This window comes from Lissotriton vulgaris, chromosome 1_1, assembly GCF_964263255.1.
Source record: "Lissotriton vulgaris chromosome 1_1, aLisVul1.2, whole genome shotgun sequence".
Taxonomy (NCBI): Eukaryota; Metazoa; Chordata; class Amphibia; order Caudata; family Salamandridae; genus Lissotriton; species Lissotriton vulgaris.
In genome coordinates this window covers 1,852,748,583-1,852,771,237 of record NC_141685.1, presented here as the reverse complement: position 1 = coordinate 1,852,771,237, position 22,655 = coordinate 1,852,748,583, and positions in this window count along the sequence as shown.

Sequence of the window (22,655 nt, the reverse complement as noted above, 5' to 3'; positions counted from 1 at the left end):
CAAATGTCCCCAGAACTTTTTCAGAATTTAGGGACTCTCCGTATACCCTTGAGCAACTCGGCACCATGCCAAAACACGATCTCTAAAACCAGACAGCAAAAGATATTGGCAGTGGTATCGAGAAAAACGCTTGACACAAATCAATCACTGTGAACTCCTCTGCATCACAAGGGATTTGGTAAAGGAGCACTGCTGGATTGGCCACTATCGGGCAACAAGGTCGCAAAATCTTATTAACCTTGTGCAAATATTGCATAATCCTATACTTTTCCCTCGATTTCTTAATTCCCATAATAGGTGAATTACAAGGACTCCCTAGTATCTTTCTCAAAATACCCTGTTCAATCATTTGCTCAATTGCTGGAGTAACTCCCTCTATAGTCTCAGGACTTATTTTATAATGGTGTTTTGGGAAATTTGGCACCCTGTTTTACCATAAGCTGAATAGGATCAACACCTTTCAATAATCCAATGTCTTTCCCTGAAAGATCCCACACATCAGCTGTCACTGTGTCTCTTAATTCAATGGGCAAATCACTTGCTGTAAACATTGTATACAAATCATTCACTTCTGTCCCTTGCTTTGCTATTGTCATCATAAAAGCAACATCCCCATCTGGTGTTTGGAACACAATACCATCCAGTGTACAATAAATTGTGCAATTCATTTTGCACAGCAAGTCTCTACCTAAAAGTTTCACTGGACTTGAGTCACACATCACAAACCGATGCACAGTTTTGAATTTTCCAATATGAACCTCCATTGGTTTCGTCCCTGGAGTCTCATTATCTCTATTCGAGACTCTTATGGCTTGGATACTTTCTCCCGAGAGGGGTAGGGTTGTAATTTCTGCTGTTCTCACACTAGAATTGGCAGCACCAGTGTCCACAAGGAATGTAATATCATCACCTTCCACTTTCCCATCTACAAAAGGACCTGACTGATCTCCCTCTAGAGATGCGCAAAGTACGCACTCTTCCTCCCCCCTCAGGCACCGTCATTGCGATGAATCTGAATCACTCTCAGAACACTGCAACCAATATGGCGGAACCATTTGTACATTTTGATTCTTACCAACTTGTTCACCCACATAAAAACCAGCATCCGCACTGTATCTTTGTACCTGAGCATTCACATTATTTGGCATAGGTGCTTCAAGCACTTGTACCTGTTGTACCTGTTGTGTAACTATCTGTTGCTGTTGTTGTTGAGTCACAACCACCTCATTATGCATCTGTTGATTGAAATTTTGAACCATCCCATTATTTCTTAAAAAAGACTTACACTTGTAAATAATTAAATTGTGTGTCTTGTAAAGTGCACTGCTACCCGCACCGCAGGCCTCGTAGCGCTATAGACCGCTGGGGAACCCATCCAGGCTTTCCCTGTGAGATAGTTCCTCCTGGGAGTCTCCAAGGTGAAACCAGGCATCCCCGGCGTTTGTGAGGGGCCGTTGTGGAGATGAGGCAAGCTAATGCCCAGAGTTGCCGAGTGTGATCTCTGGTTGGAGTAGACACCGATGCGAGAATTATCGAGTCCGCTCATCCTGGTCCAAGACCCTGCCACGTCGGGAATCGAACCCTGGGCCCGGGCCGTTCTCTGCTCTCAGGTCTGCCGCCTCTAACCAGTGAGCCACACCACTCCACTCCACTTGTTCCTCCAATACCCTAATTGGCAGCATCCATGACGTGGGAATTTCTTTTTCATTTCTTCTTTATTACCCTTGCCTCTACCTTTTCCTGGTAACCGGACCTGAACACCTCCATTAGGTACTATAATCATAGGTACCTGACCATTTTGGAAATTCTGATTCTGCCATTTCATCTGGTGTCTGTGAATCATCCACAAAATCTCCATTAATATGTTGTGTCACTTTCACCTTTTCCTTCAATTTCATATGTCTCGATTCAATATCATTGCTACAATACTTTGCATACCTCAGTATTTTGTCCACTGTTTTGTTCTGCCAACAAATCAAATGCTGCTGAATCTTATTGCTAATTTCAGGTTTCAATCCAAACACAAACTTATAGACAAAATGTCCCATATCATTTTCTGTGATGCTTTCAAAACCACTATACTGTATGAACACCTGTAACAACCTCTCATAATAAGCATGTACTGATTCTTTTGATTCCTGTGTCATCCTGTCAGTCTTAACCCAATCTGTTTCTGTTGGAGAAACGTTACTTTTAAATAAGTAATTACTTGGTTAAAATCTTTCATCACCTCTTCTGAAGGTGCTCCTGTTTTAATATGTCTAGGATATTCATTTTTTGGCCAATCAACTGCACTCTTACATTCAGTCCATAAATCAGCTGGAAACACAATATAAAATAAACCATCCACATTTTTTAACAAGACCTTTGAAAACTTTACAAATCTCACTACCTGTTTGTACCATTCAACAGGCTTTTCTCTCAATCTGGGGCACTCATTTGTGAAAGACAATGTATCCTGTCTTGACCAAGGGATGTGAACATATTCATCAACCACAACTTCTCTCATTTCATATATCTTTTATGCAGACTCAGTCTCTTTTAACAGAAGTAAAGGAGAAGCAGTCACACCCTTATTCATATTTGCTTCTTCGTTCTTTCTCGTCCATCTACCTTCCGAACTTTCCACATCACCCCATCTTTTCAGAGTATTTATCAACTATTTTATTTGCAGTCGTTTTCCAGAAGCATTCAAACCCTTCAAATCCTTAATAATGAAATCCAACCTATACGTCTTTTGCAAAGATTTGGACTTTTATATATCCACACCATATTCTTGTGCATCTTCTGCCAACTTCTCATGCACAATTTTTGTTCTCAATGTAATATGCTTACACATGAATAACAACTCTTCATCCTGATATTTACCCAATCTTTCTGGACTGATTGTAATCATTTCATCCAAATCTACTTTTAATTTCAATAAATCCATACTTGGTTTAGATCTTTTAGATGTCATTCCTCGTATCCATTCATCCAACTCCTCCAAGAAGGTCACACTGAACCAGATCGAAGTTGTTTCTCTTGCATTCAGTAATAATTTTCTAGGATCTATCTGAACACTTCATTTTGGCGTTTCAGGCACATTTCCATTTACTGGAAGATCAATTAATGACGTACTTGTCTCATTTTACTCTGATTGACTAACATTCCTAACACTATTCACCGGAACTGTCAATGCATGTACTCTTGAAATATTTTGACCCTCACTATACAACTGAACTATAGGACCTTTTGTAACTGGAACTGACAATGTATTTAAACTCATCTGATTAACCCCTTGTGGGTTCAGGACTGCCCCGGCCGTCCTACATCACGCTGGGCGTGTGCTCAGGACAGCCGGGGACTGTCCGAACTAAGCCAATTCCGCAGCGCAACACAAATTCCCCACCTGTTGGAAGAATTAATTAGTGGGCGGAGTTCGGATGGACCCCAGCCATCCTGAGCACATGCCCAACGTGACGTAGGGGTATGCCCCCTACTTAAATCCCCGCACCGCGGCAGAATTTGCACCGCAGGGAAGTGGTTAATTTTCTGTGTCAATTCTTCCTTTGCTCTATTAAGCATCTCAATCTCTTTTTCCTGTGATATTTGGGTACTTGAGAAAACCATTGAAATTTGGGGATCTTCTAATTCAATTAACGGTGCACTTGGAGTAATCCTATCTGGATACTGTGGGGTCTTTTCAATAGCATCTCTCCTAGTAATTTATCATCAATTTTATTTGGATCCATATCTAATTCTGCAGTGTCTATATTCTTCTCTTTCTCTTTACATTTCCACCAACCTGATCCTCAGCAACCATTACTGGATATAATACATCTAGAATTCCATTTCTTCATTTGAGCATCAAACTTAGCCTCTGAAAACCATCTCATCGTATTCTTGTATTTCAATCTATTCCTTGCTCTCTTCCTTCTATACCCTTTATGCTCCCATTCATCAAGCACCTCATACTACATAGGTCTAGGATTTGGTTTCAAGGAATTAATTTGTCTTCTCACATTCACCAAAATGTTCACATTAAACGTACCATGCTCTGGGAAAGCTAACACTCCATCGTCCACGTATATTTTACCCAGTTCTCCAACCATGTACATGTATGATACCCACATTCTAACATCATAAAGGAAGCAGGTGATCTTGTAGGAGGTACAGGAATTCCCTCTCAAATCACAATCGGTGTGTCCTTCTTAAAGAAATCCCGAATCAATATAATCAACTTCATTTTCAACACGCTCTTTTTCTCTTTGCTTACTATTTCAGAATAACCAAAGAAATCTATTGGCTCACACTTGTCCAATACCAGCGCAGCTCACACCAACCAACCAATTCCAGCACAATACACACCTGCTATTCTGACCAAAGCCAGCGCTGCTTTTGTGACGTCAGTGTAACTCCTACTACTAAAAATATTACGGCAATGTAAAACAAGGGTTTTCTAACGAAATTCTCATTAAAAATGACACAAAGCAGCACATTTGTCTGTTCCACTAATAAAGAGATAGTTCAATTACTCTGAAAGATTTTCTTTTACTTCCATTAAAATATGACCAGCGTCACTCCACTCTCAAACAAGCGAAAAGAGGTCTTGGTACTCCTCTGGGGATAAGACCAAAGTTTCGGAAACTGACTTTCCACTATTTCATACACTCTCCTTACAACAGAGCAAGTCCCTAAAATATCATCAACAGCATTTCACTCTTCGATATTACAACAACAGGCAAAGAACTACCAGTGTGATATTTCTCCACACTATGACTGTGCCACAACAGCTTATCTTAACATTCCAGGATCTTAGGCAACTCTGTACCCATAATTACAGACTACATAAAAACAAAGACACTAACTTTTCATATTAGTAATCAAAATCTCAAAATCAATAAATCAATCATTCATTTGTCAAAATAAGCAATATAACCATCAAATTTTGCTACCGAAACTGATCCAGCAATTCTGAACTAGAATTTTTTCCCAATAGACAAGGCCCAATTTCCATTATCCAACAAAGTCCCTTCATGCTGGGTTAGTGTATTTCCAAAACTAAACCAAACTTACCAAAACTCCAAAATTGTACTGTCATCTATAATATGTCAAAAATGCAGATGAAATCTTTATATAGTTGATACATTTGGCAAATCAATATGCTAGAATGAATCACTTCTAACAAAGCCAGACTCATTTGTATATTTTTAATGTTTATCTAAATAATGTGAAATAATGCTCTTTAATATCAAGATACATCATGAATCATAGATCATCACAAGGCAAACAACATCAGAAGAGAACATGACATATTCATATCAATGACAATGCATAGTGGAGTGGATAGGCGTAGTGACAAAAGATTCAAAGACAAAATACATTTGCAAGTGATTATGCAAATTCAGATCTTTACTAGCCCCAATAAGAATAAGTAATCTACTCTGTGGCCATGTGAGCAGCAGGGCCCCTCAAGAAGATTTGAAGAGGCAAAGACTAAGACTGAAATCAGTAAACAGGAAAAAGAACAGCAACCCGACGACAGCGATAATCTCAATAGTCTCACCAGTCAGTCTCCTAACCCCTGCCACCAGGCACCTCAATTATACCCAAAAACCCAAATGTCTAACCCACATATGTATCAAGCTAAAGATTTTCTTCACATTTGATTAGTTAAGGAAGGGTGTGTATACTCACACCATTCTCAGCATGCCCACCACTCTAAATCTCTCATTGTTTATTCAGTTAATGACATAAACTTCCCTAATAAATACAATTTCGACCCCGTGCCATTCTTCTCTTCCTCTTCTCCGGCAAAAAGTTGCAAACTTTGTATATCTTTTTCGCTGAGCACCTCTCTGCAGAGGAAGCTTCCCTCTATTTATCGCATTGTTCTTTTATACTGATTTTGGCAGGCACTCAGGACTTGAAGGACAGAATAATATTCTATCTCCTTATTCTCTCTCGAGTTTTCCTCTTTTAAATGCTTTTATTTTCTGAAGACTCCTTAACCCATTATTTACCATGCAGAATAGAGAACCATACTTCTATAAACCAAACAAAGGCATTATTATTCACTTATAATGCTTTTTCTTTACGCACCAACCCAATGCTGCATTTATCCCTGCACAACCTATATTAGTTATTACCTTTTCCTAGCAATCCTAAAAAACATGCACACAAGCAGCATTAGTCCTTTTTATTTTTGTTAGCCAAAGAGCATTTGCAGTCTACAAATATTATTTGAGTATGTGTTGCGCAGTAGCATTTTCCCTCATGTTAGGCCTTTTCCGCATAATTTTCATTGCATACGGTTAGTAAATATTACTGAGGGTTCAATCCGAGCCAGTTTTATTTTCACAAAAACCCTGCTCCATCACTTGTCTAAAGGTGGGAAATGATAAGTGACCAACTATTCCTTGCAAAATCAGTTTTTCCACAACAGTCATTCAACATAACAATTAAACAAAGCACTTATGGCATATCTTCTGAATTTTATCTACGCAGTAACAGTTAACCCACAGACCCTGTTTCCAGCAATAGATTGGGATGTCATAAGAAGACTTAATAAACTCAAGCAATGAGGACCACCCAATAGAACAGAAATCAGTCTTCTAAGGCAGACCTTGACTTGTATCTCGATTCAACATGCTGCTGCAGTCTGTTTTTGTCTCCCGATGACCAGATTCTTGTGACTTCATCTATCCACATCCTGATCTCCAGTGTGGGGCTTCAATACGCCGGCGGGACTGGGTACCGGTGATGTGAATGTGTGCAGTCACCCATTGGACATGTGACCGGTTGGCGCATTGTCCGTGAAGAAGTGGTTGCAGGTACAAGGAATACTCGCAACCACTCGGTTTGGTGTTAATCTCAAGTGAATTGAAGGCTGGTAACCACTGTAGGCCTGATGAAGTTGTGCAAACTGTGGCAACAAAACATCTCAGCTCTTTGGAATTGAAAATTGTCTGATTTGAACCATCTTTTAATTGAGGACTGTGATGGTGGGCAGACTGCAGGCTGGAAAAGCAGGCGAGGAGGCCGGATATAGTGGGCGATTATGTTATTTATTCAAATACAAGGTATAAAACAAGATGCGGTCCAAATGAAATATAGTCCAGGTAAGGGATCCGAGGTCGGGTTCAGGGCTTGGGTCCAGTTCCTTTCTTCAGGTTCATCTGGTGGGTCCGACGTCGGGGAGGTACCTCGGAGGGCAATAAGAGACAGAGAAAAGACCGGTTAGTCTGGCCGGGAACTCTATACAATGCTTCCACCATCAGCCAGGTAGTGAGGGAGAGAAAGGAATGACTGTGAGGAACGGGGGGGGGGGGTCGGTATTCAGAAGGGAGGTAGGGTGAGAGCGAGTCGAGTGAGATTGTGACGGGCAGGGATTTCACACAGTGAGGTGCTATACAACTAATATACAGTGAGACTAAGTGCCTATGGGATAGGATATATACACAGTATCTACAATGAGCACCTAGCGAGCTCTCAGGTGGAATTACGGTACTCACACGGTCCGCCGTGACTCTCCGCTGAGTCACGGCCGCTCTTCAGCCACCTCCTCGGGTCTCCACCAATCCTCCGTCCACACGTCTTCTTCGGTCGCCTCGTCTCCAGCTCCAGTTCGAGTGTCCTGCCACGATACTCCAACGTCGGTCATCTGCCAGCTCTCGGCTTTTACCTGATCTGACGCTGCCATGGGGTTGGAACTTCCGGGGTTAGAGCGTTGTACTTCCTGTGGTCGAAAGTCACTGATTGGCTCCTGCAAGAGAGAGGAAGGCGGAGTTCCGTTGGACATGGTTGCAGCGCCTATGCTCGTTGTTGTCATGGGGAAATGTTTGCGGGGCTGCAGTCCTGGCGGGAAGGAAGGTGATACAGGTGTGTGGGGGCGGTCGCAGGATAGGGGGCTCCGGGTCTCCGTCTCACAAGGACGCTTACAGCACTGAATATATTTATGTCCAGCCAGTGAGCAGTACCTCATTTTAAATGTTGGGAATTGCATTTCTTTTCTCACGGGGTCCAGTGGGCACTTTAGTGACACCAAGCACTTACAGTGCATTTATATTTATATTTGTTTCTTCACTGTCCTTTTTTTCTTTATTGTTTGAGAACTTCAGGATGGAACACACACTTTTTCTTTACGGGGAGAAAGCAACCGATGATGATAACTGGGTGTGCTAGTGTGTACCAACCAGCAAGCCCCCCTTGGTTACGACTGTGAGGTGCTTTCTCTCCTTCCTCACATTTTTTCATGCGTTTCTTTGACAGCCTTCTCTCTTTCCTGTAGTTCACTGACATATTGGGTGTAAATAGAACACATAGACACTTGCATTAGTGAAAGCACGTCGTTCCTATGAGGGAGTGTTTGAATTCAGGTTAAAGGCCCCTCCAGTGTCTTGAATACAATGGTTGGTGTTCATTTTGAGTAAGGTCTTTTTCTGTTGATAGCTCTCACTTCAGGCAGCCTGGTGCCAACACAGGCACCCTTGCACCACAGTGGAAAGGTGCCTGCATTACAAGGAGAATTGTTTTTGTGCAGCAAGTGGTACCTTCCTGCACAAAAATCAATCCTTCGAGGCATTTTCCTCCTTCCATGTGAGTTACACAATGCAGCACACATAAAAAGAGGAAGTAACACGGAGACAAAAATATTTTTCTCCTCGTTACACCATCATCCTCTGCGAGCCATAACAATTTCATGCAATCCAGGTTTACAAACTGGTGTAAATCTGGGATTGCATGAAATCCATGGGTAGATACACCGGCCATGCTCCACCCATGGAACACCTCCCAGAATGAAAGGCAATGCATTGCCAGCTGATGTGTTGCGTTACATTTCTTTAGAAAGCCAAACTAGGCAACACAAATCACCTCTTGCATGGCTTTGTAAACATCTACTAGCATTTTGCAGCATGGCTGCACCACAAAGTTTGTGCAAACGCAACGCAAACTGTTAATAAGTCTGGCCCTATGTTTTTCCTACACCTGCACAGAAAGCGGTAATCTTGCTCATAGAATATGCCAGCTGAAGAAGGAATAGAAAATAATGGAGGCATGTTTGCTTTCTTCAGGTTTCACTTGCTATTTCTTTTTGCTGATCGTCAGCAAGGAGTAGGATTTTGAGAGGCCATGATGAAACAAGAGACCAAACTTGTGTTGTCATCGGGAGTCAAAATGTGTTTCGTGTCATTTCTGCTACCCTCTGCAATTCAGCGTCAATATAGAGACATAAAGACCAAAAAAGAGAGACAGAGACTTTGATATATATTAAATAGAGCAACAGGTAGAAGAGTTGTCACAATCAGTCGATCATTGACAACCTTATCTTTCACAGTTGTGTTGAGCAAGATAGTAAATGTGAGATATGGCAAACACATTTAGCATGAGACAGATAAGAAATGTAGTAGACAATTTTATCTTTTCTGCATACCATGTGAGCGAGACGGGAGCACGTGATTAAATGATAGAGTTCCTGTTAGTATGGAGAAAAGCATCAACTCTTCTGACATTTTCACCAGTAAAATTCCTTTTCAGAGTATATTTGTGTCTGCTGACATTTCTCAGTATTGAATCATTCACTCGTTGGAAGTGATTTGTTAAGTATCATAAGTCAATCCAACAAGGCAAATCGTAGTTCATTATTTGATCCTTATCTCATTTTCCAATTATTTTTGGAAAATGTGTCTATTTCTTTTTACTGAATATGTGGACAGAATACAGCAAACTTCAGACACGTTAGGAACACTTCTCACAGAGTTAGCTTGATACATACAAACATACATGTATAACAGTATGGATACATGAAAATGACTGCCAAGGTGTAAATGTTAAGCAGCAGGAGGGTGTTGGTGCCATTTATTATAAGCAAGGCTGGGCCACTGCAAATTCAACACTAACCAAGGAGTGACTACTGAGAATAATCTTGAATCGGATTCTCTTTTTTTTGTTGGTCAGGGCTGTGAATCGCCTAACTCTGGGCGTAGTTTGCATAGCGGGGCTACGCGGAGTGCCACAGAGTTCTTGCGAGAAATGCGCATGCACGGGAGTGCGCGCATGCGTAGTTTTCTTAACCAGTATCTGAATGGCAAGGAAGAGGAGGAGGGCAGCCTGGGGACGCCGCAGTAAAGAGGTAAGTGGTTTTTAATTGTTTTAAATTACTGCTAACGTATATCTTAATAGGAGGGTGGAGGGGGATGGTGGGCCAACTGCGCTCCATTGCAGAGTGTGCAGAGTTTTGCCTACTCCGCGTTCTCCGTGGAACACAGAGTAGGCAAAACTCTGCACACTCCACTTGCGGAGCCGAGTTCTCCGCTCGCGGTTAGAATCGTGTTCACTTTATATTTACAGTGAATCAAACATATTTTGGCTACTCAATTTGAAATACTGTCAAACACATTAAGACACCACATAGAAATAACATACAAATTTGAATGCATTTTTTCAGGATACTAAAGCATGTCTTTCAAATGAACATAAATCAACAAATTATACAACACTGGACGATTCCACAATTAAGGCCACTCATTATATATAATATATTCTCTTTAATGCACTTGCACTGTTCACATGTATCAATCTGAGGATTCTAATTTAGTTTTTAGCCTCCAATTTCAAATTGCCTCACATTTCCATAACATTTTAAAATGTTCAATGTTACATTTTGCTTTTGTATTTATGTACACTTTATTACTCTGTTCATTTATTTAATTTTCCAAGTATTCGCGGACCCCCTAAGTAGACTTTGCAGACTGCGAGGGTCACAGACACAGGTCAAGGACCACTGTGCTAATACATGCTCATACGCAATCAGAAGTTCTATTTGCACGTGTTAACACATTATAGAAAGTCGTATTGTCTTTCATGATGTTAGCTGTCTTGAGAGCCTTGACAGTTGGCTGAACAAGACTTTTGTACCAAAGACTGCTACAAGGTGTCACAAGAGTGAATAGCACAAGCCTGCACTAGAGTATGATTGCAATTCAAAACAATAGCACTGCAAAATAAAGGGGTGATACCATTTTTTAAACATTTCAGACATGAAGCATCATTTATAATAGTAAAAATTGATTAATTGTTTCCAGAAATGTACCATATTTAAAATGAACTATGATGCAACATACAACCAGTGATGTAGAAACAAACTGTATTGGATCATACGGCACTAACATTGAAGAAGGACCCGAGGAGCACATATAAATATTGAACAGAAGAAGGACTACAATAGCAAAGCAACCCCCCACATACAAGAATAACCGCACTGGGACCTACAACCAGCAACAAAGTAGAAGGATCATAATGGCACATAAAACCTTTGTTAGGGGTATGCTCACAATTATGAACAAAGGCTAAGGCAAACTTATGAGAGAAGTCGAAGCCTGGATAAAGTAATGATACAACTCATCAAGAAAGTGTGTAATAATATCTGTCAGATGTTTTTTGCTAAAGATAATGTATTTATGTAGCATTTCTAACAGCAAAAATTATTTTCTTTAAACATAATATGACTAATAATAAAGCATTTACATACTCTGTCCTTAAATCATACTTCAAGTCAACATAAAGTTATAATGCCTACCAAAAATAAAAGAAAATGAATGCAACTGGTGCTCATGTAAAGTGCTCTGATACCTTTGGGTCTACTTCGCATTGTATAAAACTCAGCAAAAAATGCATATATGAGGATTTCTGAAGGGGAAGCCTTTTTTGAAAATGGTTTCTATATTTAGCAAATACACTTACAGCCTGATTCATCATTGGGAGTCTTTGCGAGTCTGAAATAGCGAATCATAAGGAATCGCTATTCCAGACTCGCAAAACGGGATTCATGTAAGAATAGCAACTTTTTTTGCGATTCCTACAGATTCCTTATTTGCGATTAGCAAATTGCTAATCGCAAATAAGGAATAACTCCCCATTCATTCCTATGGGCCAAAAGGCCCATAGGAATGAATGGGGAGTATTCCTTATTTGCGATTAGCAATTAGCTAATCGCAAATAAGATAGCAATTTAAAGGGTGCCAGGGGTGTCCAGAGGACACCCTGTAGCACCCCTTAAATGCTAATTTAAACAGGTGTTGCGCACACACATGTCCAAAGGACATGTGTGTGTGCAACATGCAACTTAGAAAAATGCTTTTAAAAGCATTTTTCTAAGTTTTCGCTATTTACCACGAGGTTTGACCTCGCGGTAAATAGCGGGTCAAAATTGCAAATTCGCAATTTTTTAATGGATGATGAATTGCATTTAAGGAATCCCAAATAGAGATTCCTTAAATGTAATTCCTCGCAAAATTGTGACATCGCTATTACCGATTTTTGCATTTGGGATGATGAATCCCAAATGCAAAAATAGAGCTCGCAAAGGGCCAGATTCTCAGAATCTGGCCTTTTCCGAGCCGATTTCGGCTTGATGAATAAGGCTGTTAGTCACATTGAGAAAACAATGCACCTTAGGCACCACAATGGAAAACTTCCTAAGAGCCAGAAAATACATCAAGAGCGGGAGCTGAACATTATTTAGGGGCCGATTTTGATGGCGGTTGGATGAGCATTCAACCACCATTGTTACGGGACTGGCCAACTGGTAGTTGGGGGTCACCCCCACCAAATTATGTTAAAAGCATGGCTTTAGCCCGGAAAATGACACAGCACAAGTCCCAGTGGCAAATGCATATTTACAAAAATCTCTGTCCCTTGTGCCAGCCACCTCATGGTGCCTGGCACATGGGGCAGAGATGTTTGGGGGCACCACAGATGCCCCCTGGGCCTCATAGAGGACCTACTAGGGGTTCCTAAAGTTCTTTTCTGACAGCCTTTCTATGACGGTTAGAAAGGCTGTCAAAACTGGACATTGTTGTCCCTACAACAGTGCCTGATCAGGGACCACCCCTATTGTAGGGACTTTTATCCAACCAATGGTCCGACGGGCTACTTGAGCCCATCAGAAGCATCAGTGGTCCCTCTGAACGATGAGGTCCGACCGACTGCTTCATAATGCAGCAGTCTGTCCGCTCAGCTGGATGTCGGTGGGACCACCACTGACAGCCTGTTAATGACAGTCTCACAAGATTCTAATCAGCCCCATAATATCTCAAGTCCACTGTATGCCAGTGAAGTAATACAAGTTGTAGGCCTGTAGTAGATAGATGTGCTATCAAGCCAGATAAAAACTAATGAGCAGCACAAGTCTGCAGTACCACAGGCTGTTACTAAACATCCAGACTGGAAGCAGCTAAAGTTGCAGTACCACAGCCTGAACCAGTTTGTCTCAAGAATGTAATTGTCTCATGAGGTCATGGAGAAATTTTGCAGTGTAGTCAAGTTCGAAAGAGCGATCACTATATGTGTATGGTGACCTCAGGGTTGAAGTGAGTGATATTTAAGAGGAGCAACATGCCCATGCTTTTCTCATTTTGAATTTTGTGCTGTGAAACCAAGGAAGGGACAGAAAGCAAAAGCTGAAACAACTAGCAATGTAATGTAAGTGCATGCAAATCGAGTGCACTCTTTTAATGGACCCATAAACTCTTTTTTGTATTAAGTACAGTCTGATTGCATATTGCTAAAAAAAAATACATGTATATATTCACTGAAAAAAACAAAGGTTACAGGGACTTTATGGTTAGGCTCAGATTTCACTCATAGAAAACCATTGAAATTCTGCAGTTATAGCAATCCGAGCCAACTATAACTTACGCCCCTGCAATGCATCGCATATGGCCTGACATATTACATCACTCACGACATGGTCAGTGACATCTCTGATGACCTCACTGCTGATATCATCCAGTGAATGTAGTATTCTTAAATGTTTCTCAGACTTAAAGATATATACTAAGCTAGTGCACACGTTAAATAATTATTCGTATTGTACTACTAATGAATGATGCTGTTTCTAATATATGTCATCTAAGTGGCTGTGTGAGTGTCTATATCAGTGTGGGAGTGGGTGTCTGAGGGTCTGTATAGGTGTGTGAGTGATTCAATGGGTGAATAAGTGTACATATGATTTGCGGTATGAGTATTTAGTGACTGTATGGGTAAATGAGTGGCTGTGTGAATGGCACTATGGGTGAGTGATTGGTTGTTTGAGTGGCTGTATCAGTGACTGAGTGTCAGTGTTAATGGATCTATGGATGGGTGAGTTGGTGTGTGAGTGGCTGCATGAGTGAGTGAGTGAGTGTGTATATATATATATTATATATATATATATATATATATATATATATATATATATATATATATATATATATATATATATATATATATATATATATATATATATATAAATGTGAAGCCCCACCGCTGCACGGATTGCAGTACGGTGCAGTCTGGGACTGGTAGTCCCCAACACGAACGTATGCTGCGGCAATTCAATGCAGGTGAGCCCCACCTACCACTGTGAGAAGGAGCCTATAAACAATTCCTGTGTGGGTCAACACTGCGTATGGACTAGGCAGCTGAAGAAGGCACCAGCCGAAACCGGTTCTGCCCCTGTTCTTAAATAAATGTTACCTGTCAAACCTCCGCTGTGTCTCTGGTTATCTTCGAAGGCGGAGGGGAAGTATCTTTTGCTGTACCAGAGTGATGGCTTGATAGATATATATATATATATATATATATATATATATATATATATATATATATATATATATATATATATATATATATATATATATATATATATATATATATATATGTGGCTGTATGGGTGAGTGACAGTCTGTTTGATTAGGTGTTTGGTTAAGTGAGTTGGTGTGTGAGTGGTTGTATTGGAGAATTAGTGTCTATGTGAGTGGATGTGTAATTGGTTGTTTTGATGTGTGAATGGGTATGTAAATGGCTGAGTGGGTGAGTGAGTGTTTGCATGGGTGAGTGAATGACTGTGTTGAGAGACTGTAAAGGGTGAATGAATGGCTCAGTGAGTGACTGTATGGTTGATTAAGTGGGTGTGTGAGTAGCTGTAGAGGTGTGTGTAAGGCTGTGTGAGATGTATCAACGAGTCAGTGGTTCTGTGAGTGGCTGTATGAGTGAGAGAGTGGTCTGTGAATTGTTCTATGGGTGAGTGACTGGGTGTTTGAGTGGCTTTATCAGTGACTGAGTGACTGAGTGAGGGGGTCTATGGATGGGTGAGTGGGCCTGTGAGTAGCGGTATGGGTAGATGAGTGAGTTTATGAGTGGCTGTATGTATGAGTGACTGTCTGAGTTGGTGTTTGGTTAAGTGGGTTGGAGTGAGTTGGAGTGTGAATTGCTGTTTTGCAGAGTTAGTGTCTATGTGAGTGGTTGTATGGGTGAGTGAGTGCATGTGTAATGGATGTGCGAATTGGTATGTAAGTGGTTGTGTGGCTGTGTGAGTTCATATGTGAGTAGTTGCATGGGTGAGTTGACAGGCTGTATGGTTGAGTGACTGGCTGCGTGAGAGACTGCATGCTTGATTAAGTGGGTATGTAAGTAGCTATGTAAGTGAGTGTATGGCTGTGTACATTGTTTTATGGGTGAGTGAGTGGTGTGTGAGTAGCTGTATGAGTGATTGAGTGGTTGTGTGAGCGCATGTATGATTGAGTGAGTAAGCGAGTGGGTGTGTGAGTGATTCTATGGATGAGTGAGTGGGTGTGTGAATGAATGATTGTATGGGTGCGTGGATGGGTATGTTAATGGATGTGTGGGTATGTGAGTGGGTGTGTGACTGGTTCTGTGAATGATTTAATCAAATATGTCATTTGAGATGACATAATGGATTTCACTGACCATGTGATGAGTGATATTATACATGAGGTCATAAGCAGTCCCTTGCAGGGGTGTTAAGTATAGTAAGCTCAGTTAACTGCAACTGCTAAATTTAATTGGTTTTGTATGAGTGAAATCTGAGCATGACAATAACGTCCCTGTGGCCGTTGTTTTTCTGTGAATTTTTAAAGTTTTTTTTCGATTTCCTCTCTATATCGTCCCTGTAATGTTTTGATTTCTCAGTGAAATTCTAAGGATTATTTAAGAAACAAATATTAACTATAACTTCCATGTAACCTTTGTTTTTTTCAGTGAATTGCTTAGCTTTATTAAAAAGTTGTATTTCCTAACTATAGCGTCCCTGTAACCGTTAGCTGTTTCAGTGTAATTTGTGTTTTTTGTAACCTTCGAGGATGGGTGTGTTAATGCTTCTACGTATTGTTGAGTGCGGAGAGTGTGTGAGTAGGTGTATGATTGGCTGTATGGTGACTAAGTGGGTGTGTGAGTGGCTGTATGGGTGAATGAGTCACTGTGTGACTGGCTATATGAGTGAGTGGCTGTGTGAGTGGCTATTTGGTAATGTTTCTATATTGGACTGCTTGCACTCTTCGGCTTGCTCCTATGCCATTGAATGTTTCAGACTGAATGCTAATCTCCATGAACTTCACTGTTCGCACTCTTCAGCCTGCTCCGGGTTCACTTCAGCTGCTGCACTCTACTCATATACCTGAATATATTGGTGCAGTTGCTTGAAATTTGCAGGATTCGCATAATTTGTTTTCTATACATTCTTTGATGTTCGTGAATCCTTCTCGACTATTCACATATTTTCCAGTACTGCAGGAAATTTGCAAAGCCTACATAAGTATTAAGAAGACTTAAAATAACACAAAGACATTTTAATAAGTATATTTGAGGTAAGCGAGTTACTGATAATATGTATTAATTTATGTACCCATACATTATTTACTGTTACACGCATGTTTTAATGCAACTTTTAGTATTCCCAATGAAGTTGTGACGTCATCGCGACATCACTAGAAAACTCATGTGACACATGACTAAAGGGATATCATTGGCTAAAACAGTTTTCATGCCTCTCCAGAGGGTGTCAGAATGGTACCTAAATACACACAGATTCACAGTGTTATTCTAGACAAGCAACACTATCCCTTGCATTTTAGTAAAATACATTGACTAGTTTGGAAGGGGAAAAAGGAATAGACATATTCTACATTTTTTAGTACTGCATTTTAGTATAAGAGCCTGAGTCATATTCCATTGTCATAAGGAGTGACTGATTTCGAATTCTACGAAAAAACTTAAAAACAGAATATCTTTATAAGCAATTATATTTATATAACATTATAAACTACTAAACCTCAACTGTAGTTGTGACGTCATCGCGACATCACTAGAAAACTCATGTGACACATGACTAAAGGGATATCATTGGCTAAAACAGTTTTCATGCCTCTCCAGAGGAAGAGCCCTCCCACTTTTCAGTGCTTTTGGGTGTAGCTGTCTTGTTTGACACCTCTAATTACAGCTGCAGCTTCCTGATTTTTTGGGAGGCATATTTCATTTTAAAAATGGCGGCCTGAACATCTACTTAGGCCCCAGACTCATAAAACCACAGTTCTTCTGCTGTGGAGGAACAGATCCTGAAAAGAAAAGTGAGCATAGCTTGGAAATTCTTTACTATCCCTTCTGGGGAAAGAAAAGGGGTTGCAAGACAGGTGCGGGGTAAGCTTTGGAAAAAAGTTCTGTCAAGAGGCACCGCAAAAAAATACAGCCATGGGAACACCTCCATTCTGAAGCATTTGCAAACTATTCATATGCACCCAATCTGTTCAGAGCATAAAAAGAGCAAGATGCAGCATCAACACATGCTGGGGGGCAGCTAGTTGTTGGCAACACCATTCCTGTACCTGGAACCCAAGCCTTTCCTACTGTAATCACAGAGTTGGCAGACCTGGGGACGTTTTTCAGAAAGTACAAAAAAGTTTTGTCTGGTGGTGAGCATTCTTTTTCTGTTATTCTTGATGCAAAGAGGTGCCACAGATGGTATCATTGTAAATAGGAGAGTGGCTCTATGGTTGCATGATTGGGTGTGTGAGGGGCTGTACTGATGAATAAGTGGGTGTATGAGTAGCTGTATGGGTGGGTGAGTGGCTGTGTGATTGCCTGTATGGGTGAGAGAGTAGATGTATGACTGACTGTATGGGTGAGTGAGTGGCTGTATGAGAGCCTGTATGGGTGAAAGAGTGCATGTGTGAGTGGCTGTAGGGGAGAGTGAGTGGATATGTGAGTTGCTGTGTGGGTGAGTGAGTGGCTATATTGGTGAGCGAGTGGGTGTGTGAGTGGCTGTATTGGTGGGTGATTGGCTTTGTGAGTACCTGTATGAGTGAGTGAGTGGGTGTGTGATTGGCTATGGATGAGTGAGCACATGTGTGACTGGCTTTATGAGAGAGTGAGTGGGTGATTGAGTGGCTGTGTGAGTGAAAGAGTGGCTTTGTGAGTAGCTGTATGGGTGAGCGAGTGCTAGTGTGAGTCACTGCATGGTTGTGTGTCTGAGTGTGTGAGTGGTTGTATGGATGAATACATGGGTGGGTGAGTAGCTGCATGAATGGGTGAGTGAGTGTGTGACTGGTTGTATGGGTGAATTAGTAGTTGTGCGAGAACCTGTATGGGTGAGTGAGTGTGTGTGTTACTGACTATATGGGAGAGTGAGTGGGTATGTGAGTCACTGTGTGGGTGAGTGAATGACTATATTGGTGAGCAGGTTGGTGTGTCAGTGGCTGTATTGGTGGATGATTGGCTGGAGAGTACCTGTATGGGTAAGTGGATATGTGACTGGCTATGTGCGGGTGAGTGCATGTGTGACTGGCTATATGGGAGAGTGAGTGGGTGTATGAGTGTATATATTGGACAATGTGTGAGTGAAGAGAAGGAGTGTTTGTATGTGTGATTGAGCGGGTGTGTGAGTGGGAGTATAAATGAGTGTATGAGTATGTGACTGGGTGAATGGATAAGTGAGTGCATGTGTGAGAGGCTGCATGGGTGTATGAGCGGCTGTGTGGGAGAGTGAGTGGTTCTATGAGCAGCAATGTGGACAAGTAAGTAGTTAGATGAGTGGCTATATGGGTGAATGAGAGGCTGTATGGGAGAGTGAGTATCTGTGTGAGTAGCTGTACGGGTGACTGAGTGGGTCTGTGAGTTGCTATATGGGTGAGTGAGTGCATGTGATACTAGCTTTATTGGAAGGTGAGTGGTTATGTCAGGGACTGTACGGGTGAGGCGGTGGGTATATGAGTGCAGGTACCATTGTGTGACTGAGTGTATGAGTTGCTGTATGGGTGCATGTCTGGATGTCTCAGTGGCTGTATCACTGGCCACCTCAGTGTGAATTTCCAAATGTACATTTGTTGATCAACACAGAAAGAACTAATTAGTAAATTACATCACTCAAATAGATGTTGCCATTCATCTGTCTAAAAAGAAAAAAACATAAATGTCAGTTAGTATTACATTTTACAAAATCACTCAATAAACCTTTTCATTTTCATTTTGCAATGATTAAGTTTATATCATAAATAAAACAGTAGACATGTCTTATGCTGTAACAGTATCTTACATTAAATTAACACATTTTATTTTCCCTTTTTTTACTATTCTTAGCTTTTAAACTTGTACACCATTAGTGATGTACAGTATACAGATTCATCCTTGAACATTGGGGAAACAAATGATCATATAGATTGTAGAAAAAAAATCAGAGCTGCCCTATAGGTCACTGCAAATAAGCAACACTATGGTTTGCACTCACTACAATTATGTAATCAATTCTTTTACCTATAGATACTGAACTAATCTATACAAACATAGTTAAAAATAACTCCTTCATTAATAAAAGTGGAACAATACTACTAAAATATATATTTTACATATAAAAGTGGAACAATACTACTAAAATATATAAAGGACACTGGAATTATGCAGACCCTTATAAAGAAATCACCCCTGGTAGGCCAAAACATTTACAATACACCTACCAATCTGCTTTATGGTATCAATCTGACCAAATGTTATTACTAAGTATTTAACCTTATTCCTATTTGGAAAGTTAATTAAATTAATCACATTACCAATCTCACCATTTACAAATCCTTCCTTAACATTTACATTTCTACAAAAATCATTCTACAATTCTTGAAAACACTTAAACATTTCTCTAATCATGCAGTTCTGGATACAGATTTTTTCAATGGATTCAGTTTCACATGTCGTTTTTTATTTAGGAGTACTGTCACTCTGGTGTTCCTTTTTTGTCTATTGCTTTAAGTTGCAACATGTTAACGTTCTTCAATTTTAATACTTCTTTGTTAAAACAGAAGCACTCTTGAAGCGTAGGCTTTAGGCTGACAACCCATTTTTCTTTGTGACTGAAACTGAACATTAGCGTACACAAGAACACCATCCACATCACGACCAACTCCTACGACACCTTCATCGCCGCTGAACACCTCCACTTCCAGATACACACCGACCCCAAGACCAGCCTCAGAGGCACCCTCATCTACAGACCACCGGGACCACGCACACAATTCAGCGAAGACATCGCAGACTTCATCAGCCTGTGGAGAACCGCAGCCTTAAGGCCCGGCGGCGCAGGGTACGCCTAAAATCCCCGGGATTCACCTGCCTTGTCAAAACAGAGACACGGACTCTTCGTCTGGCATGGAAGATGATATTTATTAGCTGCAGGTAGTACAGTGGTCTTGGAAGTCGTCAGTACAACGAGGTTCAAAAAAGACTGCCACTTAACTCCGTGGCGCACAAGTTTATATACGATACAATACAATATGCAATCACACAAGAGCATGAGCTATAGGCAAACATTATAGACAATGTTTTAAGACTAAGGCAAACTCAAGTTCCCGGTTCCGTTTGTCACTCGACCCCTTAAGTAAATTACAAATGAATCCACACAATTCGATTTACAAGTAGAGAAAACACAGCTGCGTGCTCTAGAAGGACAGTCATGAAACAGGAGAAAGCATGAGACATGTAGCGAAGGACAGCAGATAAGATAACTGAAAGGAAACAATGGTGTGAACCAACATGTAGTCCGGACGGGGATTAATCAGCTCAGACAGGAATTAGTGTACTCGGCCAGACCCTGACACTCGTTAGTAACCATAACCAAAGAAGCCACCTGACACGCAAAGGCAGAAATGACAAAAACATTGCGTTTGCCGAGCTGCCTGAGTGAGGGCAACATAAAATGGCGGCGATCACAAAATGGAGGCTGAGCACGAACGAATTCGTAATTTACAGAACCTCAGACCCTCCTTTTGCCATTACTCAGGCAAAAACAAACCAACTCATGCTAATCTGAGCCAGAATCAACACTGATGTTCATGAAATCCTCAAGCTGTTGCTGCACCATCATTCTAATATTCTCTGTCTTCTGAGTCGCAGATTGTGGAACACATAAAGTAGCAAACAGGTCACAAACTGCAGGACCACATTGGACGCATAGGCAACAGGAGAATATGATGGCCAAAATTGCTCCAAGGAACGTTACGATCCTCCATCCCCAAGTTGACAATATTCCCTAAAACCATCTCATAAAGGACCAATCTCCTTCATCCTGATGAATCAATTCGGAGACCGTGTGCAATTTGGAAATAGCTTGGTATACTGCCAGGGCGTCATCTGGAATATAAATGCAGCAACTAGATCCGATCAATCTACAGACACCTCCTCGGTCTGCTAAGATCACATCTAGCGCAATTCGATTTTGCAACGTCATAAGACGGTCAGCCTGAAGCTCTGCTGTAATGTTACCTATCGCACCTGCAGTAACATTAATAGTGGTCTCAACCACTCAAACCAGTTGCCTGATGTGTCTGCTGTTGATCATCGGGCCCCAAAATGGAAGGAATCCTTTAAGGAAATCTCCTCCCTCTTGTTCTGTTGTGTCTTTGGCATCAAATACACCTCTGCTATGTCTAATTCTGTGGTGGTCTGACAGAGCCGTATATGTAGGGGGAAGGAGAAAATCTATGTCACAGGTTCCAGAAAAGTTGGAAGGGAGCCAAGTATACGCTTGGTCGTTACAGACAAAATATGGGGCATATTACCAACAACTAGCGATAATTTTTGTCTCTAACTTGTTTAGAGACAACAATTATCGCCGCACATCGGCGATTTTTATCGCAGTTAACCTTGCTATTAGCAAGGTTTATCGCAAATGCGATAAAAAACGGCCGCAATGCATGAATATCGCTGAAAAGTCAGCGATATTCATGCATTATCGAGCAAATGCTCTTAGCCATGTTATCCACCTCCCATTGGATAACATGGCTAAGAACTGCTCAGGGCAGGTGTTAGCTTTTGGAGATATTCACGCTTAGCGCGAATATCTCCAAACGTTAGTTATAGGAGATAGCGATGTTAGGGACTGTTTCCAGTCGCTAACATCTTGGCACGCCCACTTTGCCTGTCATTAGTGATAAATATCACTGACATGCAAAGTGGGGCCCAAGATGGTCGCTATCTCCTATTAGCTGTCACTAACTGGTGTTAGCGACAGCTTGGTAATAGGGAGATCATTTTATCTCCGCTTTCTTGGCTTTTAAAGCCAAAAAAGCAGAGATAAACCCCCTTGATAATATGCCCCTAGGTTCCTTGAGACGGAACTAATGGAGGGAAATCAAAGGACAAAAAAATGTATGTGTATAAACATTTCTGCTTGATGTCAGCTTTCTTGTTGTTGACTTGGAGACAAAAATTACCTTGATGGGGTACAGTCCATACTGGAGAAGACTCACCCTTCTTAGTTTTGTCACCAAGAATAGAGACATAGTGGGTAGCATTCCATTCATCATAAGCTCTCTTCTCATCTAATGGAATCTTATTTTTCTCTATAATCTTAG